The sequence below is a fragment of the Sabethes cyaneus genome, chromosome 3 (genome assembly GCF_943734655.1).
Source record: "Sabethes cyaneus chromosome 3, idSabCyanKW18_F2, whole genome shotgun sequence".
NCBI classification, from domain to species: Eukaryota; Metazoa; Arthropoda; class Insecta; order Diptera; family Culicidae; genus Sabethes; species Sabethes cyaneus.
Window position 1 is genome coordinate 57,434,833 of NC_071355.1, and position 20,003 is coordinate 57,454,835.

Here is a 20,003-nt window from a genome sequence, read left to right on the forward strand (position 1 = left end):
CATTCAAATTTTCACTCCAAATATCATCCGGGTGTCAAGCTGGGGGGAAAGTGTTTGCGCACCAGCGAATGCGAATGAAATCGAAATAATTTGACTTGTTAAACATGCAAATTTGATCGGTTTTTGCTTGATTTGGTTCGGGCAGCGAAGCAACGATAAGAACAAGCAGCCGCCCAATGACTGTGGCCAACAAGCGGCAGCGGCTCGGCAATAACGACAACGAAAACGTGAGAAAGGCGTTCTTACTACTGCCGGCTACTGCTGCCGTTGCTACTGCTGCTGCTGCTGCTGCTGCTGCTGTTGATGGCGCGGCGGCGGCGCCCATCGTTCCGTGGAAATAAACAGCCCAGCATTGGGCATTAAATTTAATCGCTCGTTGTCGAAATAATAAATGACACGCCGGGAACAGCTATTCTACTGTTGGCGGTACAAAATCGTGACGGGAAAAGTTGGTGCGGAATAGTCCAATGAAAAATATGTCATATTTAGTGTGACGGTTTGTAGGACACTAAAAACGTCTAACTTTGAACGCCGCGCCGAGACCCTAATATAATATTTTAGACACTGTAATCGGTATGACTTTAGACTACTATACTCTACTATCTACTGGTTCGACTAACAAAATCAAGAGTAGCTTTAGACTATGACTTAATTCTTCGGTTTTGCTTTGAAAAAGTGTCAGTAGGTGTGGACACGTTTTCGAGTTTTAATTCTTTATGACTAATAATTTCACATATCTCACCCATGGGGTGTCTACAAGATAATTTATGTATTTTGTTGCTAACAGGAAGTTGTTGTTGAATAATTCATACATTTATCATATATTTATTCGAAAACTGCTTTACCACAGGTCCTGTGGCGCAATGGATAACGCGTCTGACTACGGATCAGAAGATTCCAGGTTCGACTCCTGGCAGGATCGTGTAGGATTCATTTTTTGTAGTACGATTTCCGGATTGTTGTGGAACTATTCCGCCGCTATTCGCGCATAATAGTCCGATTTATATAGGAACTCGATAGAAAATGGGGCTGTTATGCGAGTAGCGGCAGAGACCACAAAAATGTAGGTATGTATTCATACTCGATAGCTACGACGAACGGTATCAACGAAAGAGTAGAGGATTTTCTGTGATTTTAGTCTCTCCCGCAATTGTTTATACATACTTCAGATATAAACAATCATATAATCACACATGAGGATCTGTTTAGGTATTGCTAATTTGCGCTTGTTTCAGCGGTTTGTTTTAACCAAAAAATGTTTTATTCTTTTGCATATTAATAGATGTTTTCATTGAAAGAAATTAAATTTTGCATATATCTGTCTTTTGAAACATCTTCTTCTGTTTTACATAAGCAACAAAGCGAGTTTTTGTTTTAAAACTTTGAATATTGGAGAATTTTTAAGACTTTCATCCTTTATTACTCTCACAATGTTTACACCGGAAAAGCAAAGACAACTGTTTTTTTTTCATGTGGTCTTTTAGCTTCCTAAACAACTGAAACTACTGTTTTTTGTTCAGGCTAATCAAAAAATCAAAAGTTTAAGAGTAATTCTAAACGCGAAATATAATAAAATTCATTCGCATTTTGCCGCATATTTATTATTTTAGTTATTTTGTGTTGCAAAAAGCAAATCCTTTTTCTGGTAGTAAATCAGAATTTGTCTCATCCAAATCCCACTAAGCGTGTCTCTGCATATTAGCGTTGGTAAGAGGAAATGCTTATCAACTAAGGGACTATATTGGCTCGTTTCATTATCCCTGATTTCCCTGATCGCGGATAAGTTCAAGTTGTTACGTGGTTTTTGAGCCGTAAATCTCGCATGTGCATAGTATTTTTCGATATAAATCAAATTATGGTTGTATATGAGCACCATTGGCATTATATTAAATTTGTTAAAAAGGTATTTTTTATCTCTTAATTTTCGTAGTTACTGGCTTTACAAGAAAATTTTCGAATATCCAGGTTTGTCTCATATGAATGATGCTTACATACTTACATTATCCATCTAGCTCCGCCCATCTACTAACAACAATTCCTTTCCCGAAATACTTGTGAAGATGCAGAGGATTCCCTGGTCGCAACAAGTATTGGACTAACATTCCTTTCCATCCCACTAGGACCCGCATTCGGACGTGGCCGGCGTCGGTATTGATCAGCATGCAGGGACCTGATAAGGTTGCACAATGAAAAATAGCGTGCTGTCCCAAGTATGCTTTTTCCAGCCATCATTTTGCAATTTTCATCGATCCTGGTCAATAACGGAGTAGCAGCACACGGACGGTATTCTATGCTTATGCTTATGCTTATGCTTATGCTTATTTGTCTCATCCAAATCCCACTGTCATGGGTTTTGTAACGTTCCATAGCATAGTTGACCACTACCACGAACATTTTATGACAAAATTCAAACCTTAAAATTGAAGTATTGATGGCAATTGTAAAAGCCATCTCTAAACTAGCAATGATCAAAGAGCAATCTAATTATTTTGACGCTGACGTGAAAGACTTCTGTCCTGTCTGCTTCCTTATTCCCAAACTACAACTATCAAGACGAGAAAATTGATTCATATCCTAAGCAACAAAATTGATTTTTTGATAGGTAATCTGTATACTGTTGTTATGACCATATTCTTAAACCTTCTTTTAAGTTTCGTACATGATATGTGCGGCTATAACAAACTAATGAAACCCCTTACTTAGAACCGAATAGGCAAGAGGACCACACTACAGGAGAGAGTTAGAACCAAACTTTAAAATCATCTGTATGCTTCTAAGTTTTATTACACAAATGTCCTATCGTAACTACAGGGTGAGTAGTAATAACTGTCAATGTTTTTTGGGCATGTTTAATTAAAAAAGCATTAATCACAGATGTGTCTGCATATTTTTCGTTTAGAGTGTATTCAAATGTCAACACAGCTTGTAAGTTTGTTTTGAATTCTCATTCGTTTAAAAGTCATGGTCCTCATGGACTACTAATGTAAGATTGTATGATTGTTGTTATCTGAAGAAAACATAAACAATTGCGGGAGAGACAAAAAATCCCATTGAAAATCTCCCTTTTTCATCCATACATACCATCGCATAACAGCATAAGAAGAAATCAAGAATTGTTGTTTATTATCGTTTGTGGTCTTCTTTCCAAATAGCTCCGCAACAACCCAGAAATCATATTATAAAAAATGAATCTTACACGATCCTGCCAGGAGTCGAACCTGGAATCTTCTGATCCGTAGTCAGACGCGTTATCCATTGCGCCACAGGACCTGTGGTAATGCAGTTTTCGGGTAAATCTATACCTATAAAAATGTATTTCTGACTGTTTGTCCGTATGTTCCTTATAGAATCGAAAACTACTGAACTGATCGGCGTGAAAATTTGCACTCCTTCACCTATCAATAACGCGGATCATCACAGAGCTGCGAGTGGAATAAAGGGGAAAATTTTAAAGGTTTTTCAGCGGGATGTTTCAAATTCGCGTTAAGAAATAGATGAAAAAATTTATTCAAAATGCGTAAGGTCTCACAACATGAGCAATAAAAATGTTGTTGATTTGGGCATTCCGGGAAAATTCGACCTTTCGTGATTCGGCCATTCGTGATTCGGCCTTTCGCGATTCGGCGTTTCGTGATTCGGCCTTCTGTGACTGTTGTTGGAATTCGGCCATTTGTGTTTCGGCCATTTGGTACCAGCCCAACTTATTGGCTACGCAGCTGATTTTGATAATAAAGCCAGAAAATTTGCCAAGACTAAGGCCATCAGCGCTAGACTGAACGTGGAGGCCAAGAGGATTGGGCTTAGATATCAATACACGCATCGAAGACTAAACAGGGGACGGGAGGGTACTTCCAGCACGCTACTAATTTCGGCATACATTACCTTTTTTGGCTACACTTTCCCAAATAAAAACTTTGCCGCTATATAATAATACTGAAACGAATGTAGCACTCATAGGCTGTAATGTGTCATAACTATTTTCATAAAAATGTAAGTAATTCGCTAAATTTTATTCAATAAACATCAAAACCACTGTTCACTAGCACGTAACCAGGCTGAAAAAACCAGCAGCAATCGCTTAGGCGTATCCGCTCTTGATGATGGTTTAGGAAAACACACAATTATGATCACGTTTACTCATTCTAAAAACTAAACAGCTGTGAATATGCTATCACAGAACAATTCTACTTCTTTTTGTCACGGAAGAACACAAAAATTCCCTTCTGATATGAAAATATAAATCAATTCTCATTCACTAGCCATTAGCAGCATTTTGTTTTTAATTCTAGCACATGGTGCGTTATTTACACTACTACCAATATGTGAGGCCTGAAATGCTTCTATCGTATTGAAATAGCTAGTATTTGAGTAACAACCACTAGTGCTAGCAAGCTGTTGTCACTGCAAAACTAATTATCTTCAATGAGCCCGGAATGTAGGCAATAGCGACACGTTATCCATCGGTCTCTCTTTTGATCTGTTTTTGCAAAGCATCTAATCCCTGTGCAGGCTATTTCGGCCGGTCGGATTTAAAAAGCACAGACACCACTATAGAAAATGGGCCCAATGTAACTGCAGCGACTGCATCATTTCTCGCGACTATAACTCAAATTCAGTAGCGTTTCATTAAGACCAAAATACTCGCCGATATTCAGTAAATAATATTCTATCAACTGGTATAAAAATCTTGTCTCGAATAAATATAGTTTCAACGTAATTCCTGAAAATTGTTCAGGCTACCCCTTAAGGAGCTGGAAATACCCTCCCGTATCCTACATGAGTGACGGAGACTCAATTGATACGAACGTGTCTCTTTCGCGGTCGGTAATCGTTGACGGCAACGAATCAGAAGTGGTATCAGCATCTTTGGCTCGAGCAGACACAAATCAGAAGATCCAGCGGCATATTCAAGCAAACTGAAGTTTTTGGAGCGACTTAGTAGAATACGAAACCTGAAATTAAATAAAAAGAAAACTATTCCAATTGAATTCTACTTCGATATCAAGTCCAAGTTTCAAGTCCAAATTTAAGTCTAATTTCATATTTCTAAATAAATCGTATTTCATGCGCAAAATTGGCATATCCGTACTATTTTGGAGGCGATATACGTGATAACGAATAATTTTGAGCGTTACGACTATATAAGTATTTATATACGATAATATCCGAATAAGCGCGAGTCGCTCCGTACTACTCTACGATTTTGTGCTGAAAATCGTATGTATGTCAGTCATTATCATTATATACGACAAAAAATCAACTTGTTCCCACTTTATCCAGTTTTAGTTACGATTTCGAGTTTGTTAGGAGATATTTACGATAGTTTTCGTACATTGATATACGAGTTGGTGCTAGCTGGGTAATTCAAGTCCAATGTCATTACCGATGTCCTGTTTTTAAGTACAATTTAAAGCCCAATTCGAGTTTGATTTTAAGTCTAACTTCAAGTATAATTCCATGTACAATTTCATGTCTAATTACAAGTCCGATGTCAAGTCCATTTTAAAATTTAATTTTAAAGTAACACTTCGTGTCTGATAGCCGTCTGATAACTATTCTCAAGTGTCAAGTCTGATTTGAAGTAAAAGTTCAAATCCAAATTATTCCAAATCAAATCATTCCAAAATCCATTCAAGTCAAATTTCAATGTCCCATTTTAAAGCCAATTTCTACTCTAATTTAAATCCAATTTCAACCCAAATTTTATGTCCAATTTCAAGTTTCAGGTTCACTTTCATCTAATTTAGGTCTAATTTCATGTCAAATTGAATATCCCATTCTAAGTCCAATTTCAAGTGCAATTTAATGTTCGATTTTAAGGCAAAATATAATTTTTATATCAACTGCAAATTGAAATTTAGTCTAGGTCTAATTTCAATGCCTTATTTTAAAGCCAATTTCTGGCCTATTTACATTTCTATTTCACCACCGATTTTAAGTCCAATTTCAAGTGCATTTTCAAATCTCATTCAGGTATAATTTCATATCCAATTGCAAACCCACATTCAAATCAAATATCAAAGTCCAAATTAGGTCTGATTTCATGTTCAATTTAATGTCCATTCTAAATCCAATTCCGAGTCTAATTTAATTCCCTTTTCACCTCCGATCTCAATTCTAATTTGGTTTGTCCAATTGAATGTCCTCTATTAAGTCCAATTCCAAGTCCAATTCCAAGTCCAATTTAATTTCAATTTCACCTCTGATGTCAAGTTCAATTTAAGTCCGATTTTAGGTCCAATTTCATGTCTAATTTAAATCCAATTTCAACTCCGATTTAAACTCCAATAAAATCAATTGAGGACCAATTAGGGTTGCCAAGTGGTCGGTTTTTGGCCGGCCCGGCCGGTTTTTCACCAGCAAAGCCGGTGGCCGGTCAATCCTGCAAAAAAGCCGGTTTTCCGACATAGGAAGCCGGATTGGTACTTTTTTCCTGATTTGTTGAATTTTCTGATAAATTTATTAGCAATCCTGAGCAGTGGATCATTGAAGATAGCCAGTTTTGCAGTGACAATACTTTGCTTCTGGCGGTAATATACATTAAATTGTCCATCAGCACCAGAAGCAACTAGTTGTCTTCTAGTATCTTCAATAATCCATGCAATGTTCGTTGTGGTTTCGATTCCACGACTACCGCATAATTACCGCACACGCACATTACACATTCCAGGCAAATCCTCTAGTAATATGCTGCCACAACCCCCCGCAATTTTTGAAGGCAGGACCGACCGGCCGGTTTTTGAAATTTTCGGACTTGGCAACCCTAGGACCAATTTCAAGCCCAATCTAATGTTCCATTTTAAGGCCAATCCCAAGTCAAATTTAATTTCAATTTCAACTCCAATTTGAATGCTAATATTAAGTCCAATTTTATATTCGATGTCCTGTCCAATTTCAAGCCCATTTCAAGCCCAATTTGAGCTCAACATCTAGTCTAATTTGATTCCAATTTATGATCAATTGCAACTTCCAATTCAGGTCCAGTTTGAAGTTCAATTTTGATCCAACAAAAGTCAAGTAGAAATTAAAATGCAAATGCTAATCTAATGTCTAATTAAAAGTTCAATTTTAAGTTTGATTTCAAATACTATCTAAATTCCATAGGCCCAGACTGGAACAAACATCCCGTCTTCGCTTTTATAGTCAAGGCGGGATGTTTGTTCCAGTCTGGGCCTGTGAAGTTTAAATTGGATTTGAATTCAACCTTAAAATTGTTCAATGTAAAGCAGTTCTAATAGTGGGACTTCGAAAATTCGCTGTCCTACAATTATTTGCTTTTTTTCTGTCAAAAACTTGCTATTGAAAAGTTTTGTGTTTAGATCTGGGCACGCCAGTAAATATCAAATACAATTTGAGTTTGACTACAAGACCAATTTCATGCCCAATGTACGATGTCATATCATGTACGATTTCAAGTCCAATTCCAAGTATACTTTCTAGTCCACTTACAACCTTGATTTCAAGTTCAATTGAACCCGGAGTCCGGAGTTTTCCGGAGTCTAATCGGTCGGTATTTTTGTGTCGTGTAACTTTAAAAGGGGAGAACGCATCGTGAACTGACCTGGGTTCGACGGCAAGGGTTATGTTTGGTTTTGAATTTGAAAATGAAACTTGGGTTAAGAGAAACCTTTGGGAGGCGAATTGGAACCTACCATTTCTTTGTTCAGGTCCGATTTCAGCAAATTGAAGAACATCCTGGCCAATTGAATCACAAGACTGGTAATTGCGATGAAAAGGCCTTGAGCTCTCAATAGTTCTCTGGCGGCATTTATATTCAAATCTTTGAGATCTGGTAGAGATTTCTACATAATGCAACATCTTTCAATGCTCCGGAAGTGGCGATGTCGGCTGCAAGAACACAAAGTGAGCAGATCAATATCTTAAGGAACGGTAAAGAACTGGAGGCATTAGTAGAATTCGCGAAAGTCCCATGCATGATACAGACGATCTTTTCAAAGCGATTGGTGCGATACGGTACATCCAAGAGCTAGCAATTTCAGTATTAAAAGACTTCGAAAGCCAATCTCGCATGTCTAGAATATACCTCGTACGGTGCAAGAAAGTTGTTATTATATTGGATGGTTGGATTGGCGTCGGAAACTGGATCACTTACGACAACTAGAAGCATACCCGAGCAGCACACTTTTCACGCTTATGGTTTCAGAAACTTATTTATGACTGAAATTAGTCATAAACCGGTTGCCACAACTGGTTCGTAACAAGTGTGCTAGCAGGGTAGGAAATCGTGTGGGAAGACGACATCTCTTTAACTCTAACTCTAACTCTTGCGTATACGTAGTGATGCTTTGTATTTAGTGGGATTAATAGGGATCGATACATTGTTGGTTGCTAGGGTCAAGTCAAAGGCTTACTAGAGAGCTATACCGGTATCGATCAATTTATTTAAACAAAGCATTGACGGACTGGGTAAAACGCTGTTATTTGCACATTTGTGACAATGCACCGGTACTTGAAAAACAGCGGCTGGAAAAATTTACCACACCCGCCATATTCGCCATAATTTGCGCTGGCCAATAATTATATTTACATATTTCCATCGCGCTCACTGCAATGCACTTCAGTTCTGACCTGAGACGTTCTGACTTTCTGAGCGAGGTATTTAAAATTGGTGTGATTCATTCTGACCTTTGAAGGACGAAGCTTTCCCTCGACACGAAATTCATTTGCTATTACATATTAGGAAGATTATAAAAAGGTAGCTAGTCTAATATATAATACTGAAGTTAATCAGAAGCCTTGCATTTGTTGTACAAATCCAATCAAAAAACACACAAATCGGAAGGTTTCTTCCTTATGATGGAAATTAGCTCCGAAGCAACAAAAGTTCCATTGAACGACCATCAAATTCCGTGATAGATTCATTAGAGATAGATTAACTAAACTAATTGCTATATGGTACAAAAACCCATCTACGTTCCATTGTTGCATTCATGGAGCAGTAAAAAAAAATAAAAAGAAAAACCTGACTACTCGGAAGCTAAGGGATGAAATGCCTACCATCATCATCATCATCCGGATCTTATTTGTATGTATGATTGAAGAGTGAAGGGAATTCAGTGTCCATTATTACGAGAAAAAAAAATAATGAGCATGTGTACGCGTTGGCGATAGAGGCCCGTCCGATTCCGATGAGGCATCGGACAGAATAAAAAGAGGAATAAAAAAACGTAAATTGTATGAGCTCTTAAGTTGAAACTTGTTAGGACGACTGCTGAAGAACCACTCTACTCAGTTATTCAAAAATCCATCAATCAATGTTATGAGCATCTAGTGGGTATCGAAAGTAAAATCTCATTTCTTTCTCCTCTGATGGCGGACGAGGGGCTGCGTAATGAGAACGAAACGTTTCCGCTCGGTTTTGTGATTCGAAAGGGAAGATAAGGAGGGTGGCGGAAATAGTTATGCAATGCAACTTGTGTTCTCGGTGATTTCTAGAGGAAAATGTTTTGGGGAAACATACCTACAGTCTCCTCGAAGTGGTCTTGTGCCTGAAGGTGTTGAGAATGTTTTGAATAAGCTCCTCCATGGGCCATGCCCTCGAGAATGGGGGGAGCAGCATGCTGCTGCCGGTGCGGTGGTTGCCGGATGATGACTTGTCAAATGGATTTTTCTCACCACGAAAACGGCATATTCTCAGCAGCACCACCTAATGTTTCTGCATTTGTATATTGCAATGAGAGTACAAAAAAAAATGGCTTACTCTTAGCACAAATCGTCGTTTTCCGTCTTTCGTTTGTAGTTTTCTGACTGTGCCTCAGTGAAATGAGAAATGATGTCAACTGTGTTGGTATATGCTGGCGGGAAAAACATTTTTCATTTTCACTGGTAGAAAATTGAGCAACGGTTCGCAAGCCACAATCATGCTGCAGACTAATTAGATTTTTGGAACATTAACCACTGCCATTTTGATTGCCGTAATTGCTACACTTTGCGTGCTTCCTGTTATCAAAGGACCAAGGACCGACCTTCATGTCATGTCAAAACAATCTGTCAAACTGTTTGACGTATAATCTTCTCTCCCCTCAACCCACGAGGTGATATTCGGAGAAGATGTTCACAGCCGGTGTAATGTTGTAAAGTTATTAAATTTCGACCTCGCGATATCTGGTGCACTGGGAGCGGGACAAACTGGATTCAACGTGGGATGGGTAATTACCTTGGTAGCGCTCGCACTCGTTCGTGTATCGTATCGTATCGTATCGCAACGATAGCCGCGGATTGCCGTTGTTGACTATAGGTACCTACTCCTGTGCAGGATTAGCACCGAGGGTCGTAAAAATCACGACCGGCTGCTACCCTACCAACACACCGCACCGCTCTGCTGAGTCCTGATATCCGCGTGGCACGTGTTCCAGTGCACCGGGATTGGTAAACAATTTTTGTTTAGATTATTTAATTAAAATCTGATACTACTCAATCTCGGAGGAGGTGTGCTTTTCGCTAGCGATAGCGAGCAACTGATGCTGCGAACGAGGGTCAAGAGGTGCGATTATTGGGAAATAAGAAACGGGAGTTTGACAACAACTACAGCCTTGAAATGGTTTCAATTGATTTGTGAAAAGTGTCTTATTATTAGAAATTCTTGGTCAAACAAATCCTTTAAAAAATTAGTCAATATAATATTCGTCCAGCAATATATTTCAAGTGTTCACTATAAGTCATTTATTCTTTATTAAAGTGACGAACCTTCTTCGTGACATTAACACGATCCATACTTTTTTTCGAGTTTCTGAAAGAATTACATCCTCAAGTATTCTAGTTTTACTTGCCTGTACATATACATCCATACAGACAGATAAAATATTTCGAAACTTACAGTTTTAGTCGAACAAACTTTCATGTTCTAGGGGCAGTTCGTCATATGGGAAGTTCACTTCGTCATAATCAAGATTTTCTTTCGTCTATCATGGACAGACAGCAATTGTTTACAAAATGCTATGCATTTATTGTTTGAGTCGGGTGCAAGAGCTATCCAACTTCCACAATAAAGTGGAAATCATTTGAATCACAGCTCTACATTTCAAGTATCTACTGCAGTTATTGTCATATCCTCTTCGTAGTATTCAATGCCGGACGACATGTTTAAGTCTCGACTCAACTATCGACTAATAAAAACCTAGTGACTCTAAATCGTGACGATGAACAAAATAAGACGGCCAAAACATGAACCTGTAAGCTGTACACGAGGATGCTGACGAAGGTCGTTTGCTTGGTAACGAAACCTACGCCAAGACGAACTTTTTACAGTTTGCTTGGCAGGATTTTTGTAGGACCAATGCACGATTGCACACGACACCCCCAGCTTGTTTGCAATGTCGCGGAAGGAGATGTTGGAGTTCCGCTTGAAAGCGCTGACCACTTCTTTTGTCTTCGCTACGGATTCCGGCTTCGGATGTGATCCCGATTTAGGCTTTCTGGCTGTCGACAAACGTTCAAGAACACTTTTATAATGTCTATGAATACGATCACGTGGTATCAACGAGTTTTCATAAACTTTACTGAAAAGTTTGAAAATTTTTCTCGAAAATCAGGAGCACGCTTCATGCATCGAAAAATATCCCGAAAAGCATAACATTATACATTAGCACATAGCTGTTATGAAAATTTCATATAGAGTTCTTCTGAGAGAAAGAAACGTACAGAATAGTAAAGAGTATTTACTCTAATGAGTAGGAAGGAAGGATGGAAATATTTACGCTAATTCTACCATGAATTCACTTTGACGTCTTACGACAAGGCCTGCGCAGTGTTGAATAGCAGGCAGGAAAGACCATCCTTTGCGAGATTCGAATGGGTCCGACAATCCACCCGAGATTCTCACACAGCACTGGATCCCATCCATCGCAGCCATGATAAGTCTAGTAAGCTTACCCGGAAAGCCGTTTTCGTCCAGAATTTTCCATAGCCCCTGTGTACCATATGCGGCTTTGAAATCAATGAGCAATAGATGCGTGTGAACTCGAAATTCGCGGCACTTCTGGAGGCTCTGCCGCAGGGTGAAGATTTAGTCCGTTGTAGACCGACCCTCCATGAAGCCGGTCTGGTAACTTTCCACAAATCTATTGGCTATTAGCGATAGTCGATGTAAGATAACTTGGGACAGCACTTTGTAGGTGGCATTCAGGATAGTGATCGCTCCGTAGTTCTCACAATCCAGCTTATCACCTTTCTTGTAGATAGGGCAGATAACCCCATCTTTCCACTCCTCCGGTAGTCGTTCCGTATTCCGCAGACGGATACAAATGAAACTTCCTGACTTTTTGTAGTTTTTTATTTAGTTTCAGATTCATGTAATGTAATTTGTATCTGTTTGTGCATAGTTGAGTAATTCGGGGTCAGATTTAGGGTATTTATTATAACAAAAATTTTACAGCTCCTAAATAAGCAAAGATAGAGGTATACTACATTCGGCAAAGTTGTTTATTTTTACTATTTGTACAACTTTATAGAACATGAAAAAATCATACAACAACTACAAAAAGAGCTAAAATAGAAAAACTGATTTTGAAGATTCACATATAAGAAATAGGACTTTTCTATCTTCGCTGAAGAGATAGAAGGTTACGGTCTTCAGCAAAATTTCTTGTAATAATATGCTCTAAAACTTTGCAGAACTCATCAATGTGTTATATTGAAGCTGCAGAAAAATAAATTTTTTATTTCACTTTTAGGGGGATTATTCAAAATTTGAATTTCACCATACGATAGAACTTTTAATTTCAAGAAACTCTCCCAAAGGTTCCATAAACCTAATATCAAGTTTTCCCACTCAAAACTCTAATGCGCACATATTTTAGGTTTTGGACAACTGTGAAGCCCCACGGGAATATGTTCCGGAATGGCCATGCCGTGGCAAAATCATCAGATAGAATCAAAATAATCAAAAATGACCTTCTGGAGTAATTTCATGAATTTAGACACCCATATTGCCAGTGTTGCAAACCAAACAGTTTTATGGCCACAGGAGGTCCCACGGGAACTTGTCGCAGAATGGCCATTCCGAGGATATATCATTGTATTGTCTTGAAATAATGAAGAATGACCTGTCGGAGTAATTGGAAGAACTTTGGACGCCCATATTACTATAATTACATCCAAAAATATAAAAAGTGCTTTAATTCCGGAATACATCCTCGGACTGCCGGATTTCCGGGAACCAGATGCACCACTTCCGGCTCTGTTATAACCACACTGGAAGTGGATAAGTTCCTGAATCTTTTGGTGGTAAAAGTGTCCGAATCGGTCAAAAATTGCCAAAGTTTCAATTTGTGGGTACCCGGGTACCCTTGTCGAGCACTTAAGGGGTAAAAAAATTTGAAGCCCCCCCATTCCACCCCCTTAAGTGCTACATGAAAACTTATTTTATGAAAAGTTGCAATTCAACTAATTCTTAGATGTCACAGAGTTTCAGTATCCTTGATCAAAGAAAACTTTAGAATTTCGTACTTTGAAAGCTGAAAAGGTACCCGGGTACCCTGTCGAACACATAACGGTTAACTTCCCTTATCGATGGGGGTGGCACATCTTCGTTGCTTGCTACACCAATGTGGTCACTTCCTCCGCTATCATGGTCTTCCGCCTGCACGCCACTCAGGTATGCATCGTAGTGCTGCTTCCACCTTTCGATCACCGCACGGTCGTCAGTCAAGATACCTCCATCGTTATCTCTGCATATTTTGGCCCGCGGCACAAAGCCTTTGCGAGATCCGTTGAGTCTCTGATAGAACTTCCGTGTGTCGTGAAAGCGGTACAGCTGTTCGAGTTCTTCGCACTCCTTCTCCTCTTGGTGGCGCTTCTTCTCTTTGAAGAGTCGGGTTAGCTGTCTCCGCTTCTGTTTGTATCGCTCCACATTCTGACGGGTGGCTCTACGCAGCATTTGTACCCGCGCTGCATTCTTTTCAGCCAATATCTGCTGGCATTCCTCGTCAAACCATTCGTTACGCCGATTCGGTGCCACACGGCCTAGAACGTTCTCCGCTACGTTGTTAATGGCTGTTTTTACGGCATTCCAACAGTCCTCAAGCGGGGCTTCATTCATTCAGAAGAGGGTGATTCTGGCTCAACTTGCAAGGGAAGCTAGCCGACTGAAGCTTAAAATCCTGGGGCTGAGCGAGGCCCACTGGCCGGGTACTGGCGAACACAAGACATCATCCGGGCAAGTCTTGCTCTACTCTGGCATACGAGGTGAAAATGCTACTCGAGAAAGAGGAGTTGGATTCCTACTGAGCCCAGGGACGCATGCGGCCCTAGCGCCAGGGATAGATGGTATTTCAGCCGAAATGCTCAAAGCTGACCCATCTTTGTCAGCCCAGATGATGCATCAGCATCTTTTCAGCAATATTTGGGAAACCGCAAATTTTCCGGTGGACTGGATGCAGGGCATATTGGTCAAAGTCCCTAAGAAAGAAGACCTAACGGAATGCGGTAACTGGCGTGGCATCACGTTGCTCTGTATTACTCTCAAAGTACTCTGTAAGGTAATCCTCAACCGGATCCAGGAGAAGATCGACGCTACTCTCCGGCGGCAGCAAGCTGGATTCCGTGCTGGCCGATCATGTGTAGACCATATCACAACGCTCCGCATTATATTGGAGCAGATCAACGAATTCCAGGACTCTCTTCTGCTGGTGTTCGTTGACTTAGAAAAGGCGTTCGACCGACTCAACCACGAAAACATCTGGGGCGCACTGAGGCGTAGAGGAGTTCCAGATAAGCTAGTCCATCTCATCGAGGCTCAGTACGAGGCGTTTTCGTGCAAGGTTTTGCGCTACGGCGTCTTTTCCGGCCCCATAAGGGTTACTGCTGGCGTGAGACAGGGCTGCATTGTATCACCGCTTTTGTTTCTCATCGTTATGGATGAGATATTAGATGGAGCAATTGACAGTAGACCAAATCGAGGATTGCCTTGGAATCCTCTGACGATGGAGCAGCTAAATGACCTCGACCTAGCCGACGACATTGTCTTGCTCGCACAACGCCGAAATGATATGCAGAGCAAGTCTGATGACCTCTGCAAGAGCTCCAAGGCTGCAGGTCTCACAGTCAATGTAGCGAAAACTAAGTCTATGGTAGTGAACACTGACAATTCCACCAACTTCACAGTAGCGGGACAACAAGTTGAATGGTAGACGCCTTTCAATATCTTGGTAGCCAAACAGTGCCCGACGGTGGTACCAAGACTGATATAGCCACACGGATCAGGAAGGCCAGGGGTGCCTTTGCAGGTCTGCGAAACATTTGGCGCTCAAACCAGATCACTCTACGTACGAAAACCCGAATCTTTAATTCAAACGTTAAATCCGTACTGCTGTATGCCTGCGAAACGTGGTGCGTCTCACCGGAGACAACGCAAAAACTGCAGGTATTCATTAACCGGTGCCTGCGATACATCATTCGTGCCTGGTGGCCAGATAACTGGATATCCAATGAGGAACTCCATCGTCGGTGTCATCAACGACCGATAGCCACAGAAATTTGTGAACGTAGGTGGACGTGGATCGGACACACCTTGAGGAAAGCAGCGAACGAGGTTTGCAGAGTAGTATTCGACTAGAATCCACAATGACAGCGTAGAAGAGGCAGACCCAGAGGCTCATGGCGACGGAGCTTAGCCAACGACATCCGGGCTGTAGACGAGAACCTGTCCTGGCGACAGGTAAAAGCCATGGCGGGTAACCGTCAGCAGTGGAGATCTCTGATTTCATCCCTTTGTTCTGCCGGACCGGCGGACATGGACACATAAGGTAAAAGGTAAGACGGTAAAAAGACAACAAAAAATGACACGAAGACAACAATCAATCACTGGGTAGTTACATCTTCTAAACTCACTGTTTACAGGCCAATAGTATCGGGAAAACAGCCTTCACGTGATGTTTTTCGAATCGTTGCTCATAAAGATCATAGCATGCATTGGTTTTTTAGATTTAATTCACGCCCTTTTGAGCTTTAATGCATAAAGATATTTAAAGCAACCCACGAGAAGATATCATAGTAGCCGAAATGGCGAAAATGTGCACTTAGAAACCACTCAAAAAAGACAAAAACAAAACTACTGCTGTTCTATTACCTTACAGAAATCAAGGATTGTTTTCATTACCCACCTTTCCCCCACGTTGAAGATATTTTACCACTTCCCATTTTATTAGAAGCACATCCTTACCACAATACAATACATTCTCTTTTCACTACTCTTCCAATAAAATGGCAAACGTTCGCATACATATAGAATCATATTAAAACCGAATACTACAGTTGTAACTCACTTCTCCAACACAGATGTAAAAATCGGTCTAGGTTTATTCGTGCTGGAAAGAAATATTGTTGGGACGAGAAGGCTTTGTTACTTTTTCTGGCGTACTTCCCAAGCCGAGACGTCAAATTGGTCTAGGTTTAATTACCGTAAGAAATCTTCAACCTGCTGGGACGAGGAGACTGTCCCTTTTTTTTACTAAAAACACGTTGAACTTTGATGACGTATTTTCCAATCAATCCCGGATCAGCGAGGATTTCCAGCTAAACAATGCTTTATCAACTTTCCAATAGTGTAACCTCAAGCACTAATATTTTTCTTCATATAGGTCGACATTTAGGAAGAATTTTCGATCGATTGGTGCAAGAATTTTGAAAATCAATCAGGAAAGCGCTAAGCTATTAGCGTTCAAAACCTGACCACTTTTCAAGAATGATTTTTTGGAATGACACCCCATCTAGTCAAACCTTGTCGTAGGACGTAGTCTTATGTCAAACGTTCGGGTTTGATTTTTAAACGTGAAATTAAAGTTCAAAACGTTTTTGTTTTTATTTTTATAAGAATGTCGATTAAAATTTATATATGGAAACTATTAAAAACTGTCAAATAACGTTATAGTGCAACACCGAAATTTGTAGTTTTTTTTCGAGGAGCGAAGAGTCACATCGTGATAGGAAAGAAAAAGACAGGGTTTTTTCTAATTCCCGTCGTAATAAGTAAAGCCATTCTAATTTTTATCATTTGTTGGAAGGATTTAATGAATACTCCAAAAGTTCTTGTGCTGATTTGACTAAAACACACTTACCTTTCGATTCGTGAACTTTGAAATCATTGAAAAGCGACTATTAAAGCATTTTATTGAAATTACGCAACTGACTTTATTATTGAAATTCGTCGTACCATTTTAAAATCCGTCCATCAAAATTTTTCATCGTCCGAACTAAAAATCACAACAATGTTTACGAAGCTAACGCGCATGTATTTGTGTAGGACGGCATGACAAATGTTATTCTACAAAATTTCTGCAGGTCAGGCAAGTTTTTCTGGCTGTAGAATAACGACAATGCCTTGCGTGAGTTATTTTCATTTATGAATGACGGAAATTAAAACGATTAGTCGACATTGTCTTCTTCGTCGCACGAAAAAACGTAGGAAATTTGGCTGGCATGACTTCTTTAATGATAAAAAGTATTTAAATAGAACTCAGCTCACTTTGATTGATCGCGTATGATAGGCAACTAGAATATTAGGAAATAACTAGTTTTGCATTGTGTGTCATACAAATGCTGATATTTTAAATAATTTATGTTGGATAGGACGGGAATAGGCAATTACGACGATGTAGCAACATACCCCACATAAAATGATTCCGAGCCACCGCCGCCGTCGGTATGCAGTCGCTTCTTGCTTTAGTCGGTTTATGGAATAATTTTGCTAACCAACCGACGCAGTCAGAACAGGAATAACAATTACGTGGTGATTGATCGTGGAAGGTCGAATAATCCACAATCGGGTTGATCGAGAACGGTATACATAGTTTGGTATCAATGCGGCGCGAAAGATCGCGTGGCCCGCCCGAGACCTCTGCTTGCTGTATGTTTGGGTGGTGAAAGATTCCCATGCAAGTTCGACTCCGTATTATTAGTAAGTACTCCGTCATCTGGCAAAAGCGAACACAGCACAAACTACTCCGCCAAAACAAGTGGATTTCTTGAGTTGGCTCTCGACTCGACTGGCGTTCCAACAACTGTAATTTTCGATAGCCACTCTCTGATTTGGTAGATCACGAGGAATGTGTAAATTCAAGGGTCCTCACTCAACCAGAGGTGTGTATAGATTGTGTGTTAAGCGCAGAACTTTGGCGCCGGCTTGAAAAAAAATAATCAGTCTCTCCCCGACGGGGAATCGAACCCCGGTCTCCCGCGTGACAGGCGGGGATACTTACCACTATACTATCGAGGACCTTGTTATTTAAACATACCTTAAAAGCGTGCTTTTATGGAGATCAACTACTTTTGAATTATAAAAGAGATGGTTGAAAACGTTTCACTATAATGATTTGAGACCGAAGCAAAATATGGATCATTTTGCATCGGCCGGGAATCGAACCCGGGCCGCCCGCGTGGCAGGCGAGCATTCTACCACTGAACCACCGATGCTTGCGGTTTCTGTTTTTCCATTCATTATAAGCTTATATTTGTTTTACAGATATTTTTATTCGTTATCACCCATTATCAGCCACCTCATGACGATTTACTCCACACAATCCATATAATCTTCACTCGCTGCCCCTGAACTGCAAATCGCGGGAAGCTGAGTATGTAATCGGACTGTGAATGTTATTTCGTACACTTTATGCGTGCGTATATTGACGATTCCAACAACAACAACTACGGGTCACAGAAATAGAACATCGTGAGAAAGAACAGAAGGCGGCCACGAACGACGATTTTGTATACAACCATTATGCTGCATTTCGTATTTTCGGTGTGGACGTTAACGCTTCGTTGGCAATACGAGAGCGGCAGGGGGAAGGCAAAGAAAACAAAACATAAAATTTCGAGATAACATGCCGCAGTCGGATATTAAGTCTCCCATCATCATCATCATCATCATCAGCTGCCAGAGGGGTGAATTGCTGACTGAGCTTAATGCAGAAATTCTCTGCCCATGATTTTCGGCAAAAAAGTAAGTTTTTTCCACATATGCAGAATCCATAAAATAATATCATAGAATTTAGCTGAAAAAATAGTACTTTCAATTTCAAGTAAACCGAAACCTAGCTGTTAGACATTACAAAAACGTACTCATGCGAACTGAATTGAGTATATTTCAACGAGGGTTGTTGAGTTCATGAGTAAAAAGAAGTGTTATTCTTTGTGCTCTGTTATATTGATAGTTTCGGGATATAAATTATCCCGTCTTGTGAGTTAAATGATACGACATCGTTCCCCTAGCTTCGGGAACTTCATACGGTCATTCAAGCAGGGCTGATGAATAATGGATGAATTTGAAGAAATCACACAGTTGTGTCATTTTTCTACATTGTCTGTGTGAGTCTAAAAAGCATATACCGTAATGGTAAATAAACAAGAATGTATCTGATTGTTTTATCGGTTCTGAGAAACCGTTTATTAACTCTGTTATTCGTGCGTTTTTAGAAATCTGGTACTGTTTAGTACTAGAACTTAGTTGCAGAGTAGCAACTGCGACTGAAACATTGTGCTAGGAGATAAGTAGTATAGAAAGAGTAGAGTTACATGCGCAGAGGCACACTGATATTTTGTTTCTGCACCATCCTAATACCTATGGCCATTACAAATATTTTATAAAGATGGGAGGGGGATCGAAGAAAAAACAAACTTTTTTTTAAACGAGCGAAAAAACGGACTTTAAGCATTTTTACTTAAAGCGCAGCTTAAAGTTTAAACATGGAAAAAATGATTTGTAGGATATGAGTTAATTTTTTTATAAAATCAGTTGTCTGCGGGCTCTACAGCTTAAAAATCTCGAAAAATAAGTGTACGAGTTGAGTTAACGCATAGAAATGAATAAATATTTCATACTATGAATGAATATTTCATACTATGAAAACATACATAATGTTTTACTGAAAGGTCATTTTGTTTACAGGAAAAAATTTGACATAAGTAACGTAATAGTTTCCCCGAGAGATTAGAAAAACTGAAAGTTCCTGCGTTAGGTGTGCAACAATTGGCAAATTACCCTATCT

At 39.8% G+C, this 20,003-nt stretch overlaps 4 non-coding genes across 4 annotated transcripts; 1 reads left to right on the top strand and 3 right to left on the bottom strand.

The window, feature by feature from the left end:
- The first annotated feature begins 849 nt into the window (after window positions 1-849).
- On the top strand, window positions 850-922 carry Trnar-acg (transfer RNA arginine (anticodon ACG)). Its single transcript has one exon. It is a non-coding gene; the product is annotated as a tRNA-Arg (tRNA).
- A 2,275-nt stretch (window positions 923-3,197) lies between these two features.
- On the bottom strand, window positions 3,198-3,270 carry Trnar-acg (transfer RNA arginine (anticodon ACG)). Its single transcript has one exon. It is a non-coding gene; the product is annotated as a tRNA-Arg (tRNA).
- Window positions 3,271-18,160: 14,890 nt separating this feature from the next.
- On the bottom strand, window positions 18,161-18,232 carry Trnad-guc (transfer RNA aspartic acid (anticodon GUC)). Its single transcript has one exon. It is a non-coding gene; the product is annotated as a tRNA-Asp (tRNA).
- A 126-nt stretch (window positions 18,233-18,358) lies between these two features.
- Trnag-gcc (transfer RNA glycine (anticodon GCC)) lies at window positions 18,359-18,429 on the bottom strand. Its single transcript has one exon. It is a non-coding gene; the product is annotated as a tRNA-Gly (tRNA).
- Window positions 18,430-20,003: the final 1,574 nt, after the last annotated feature.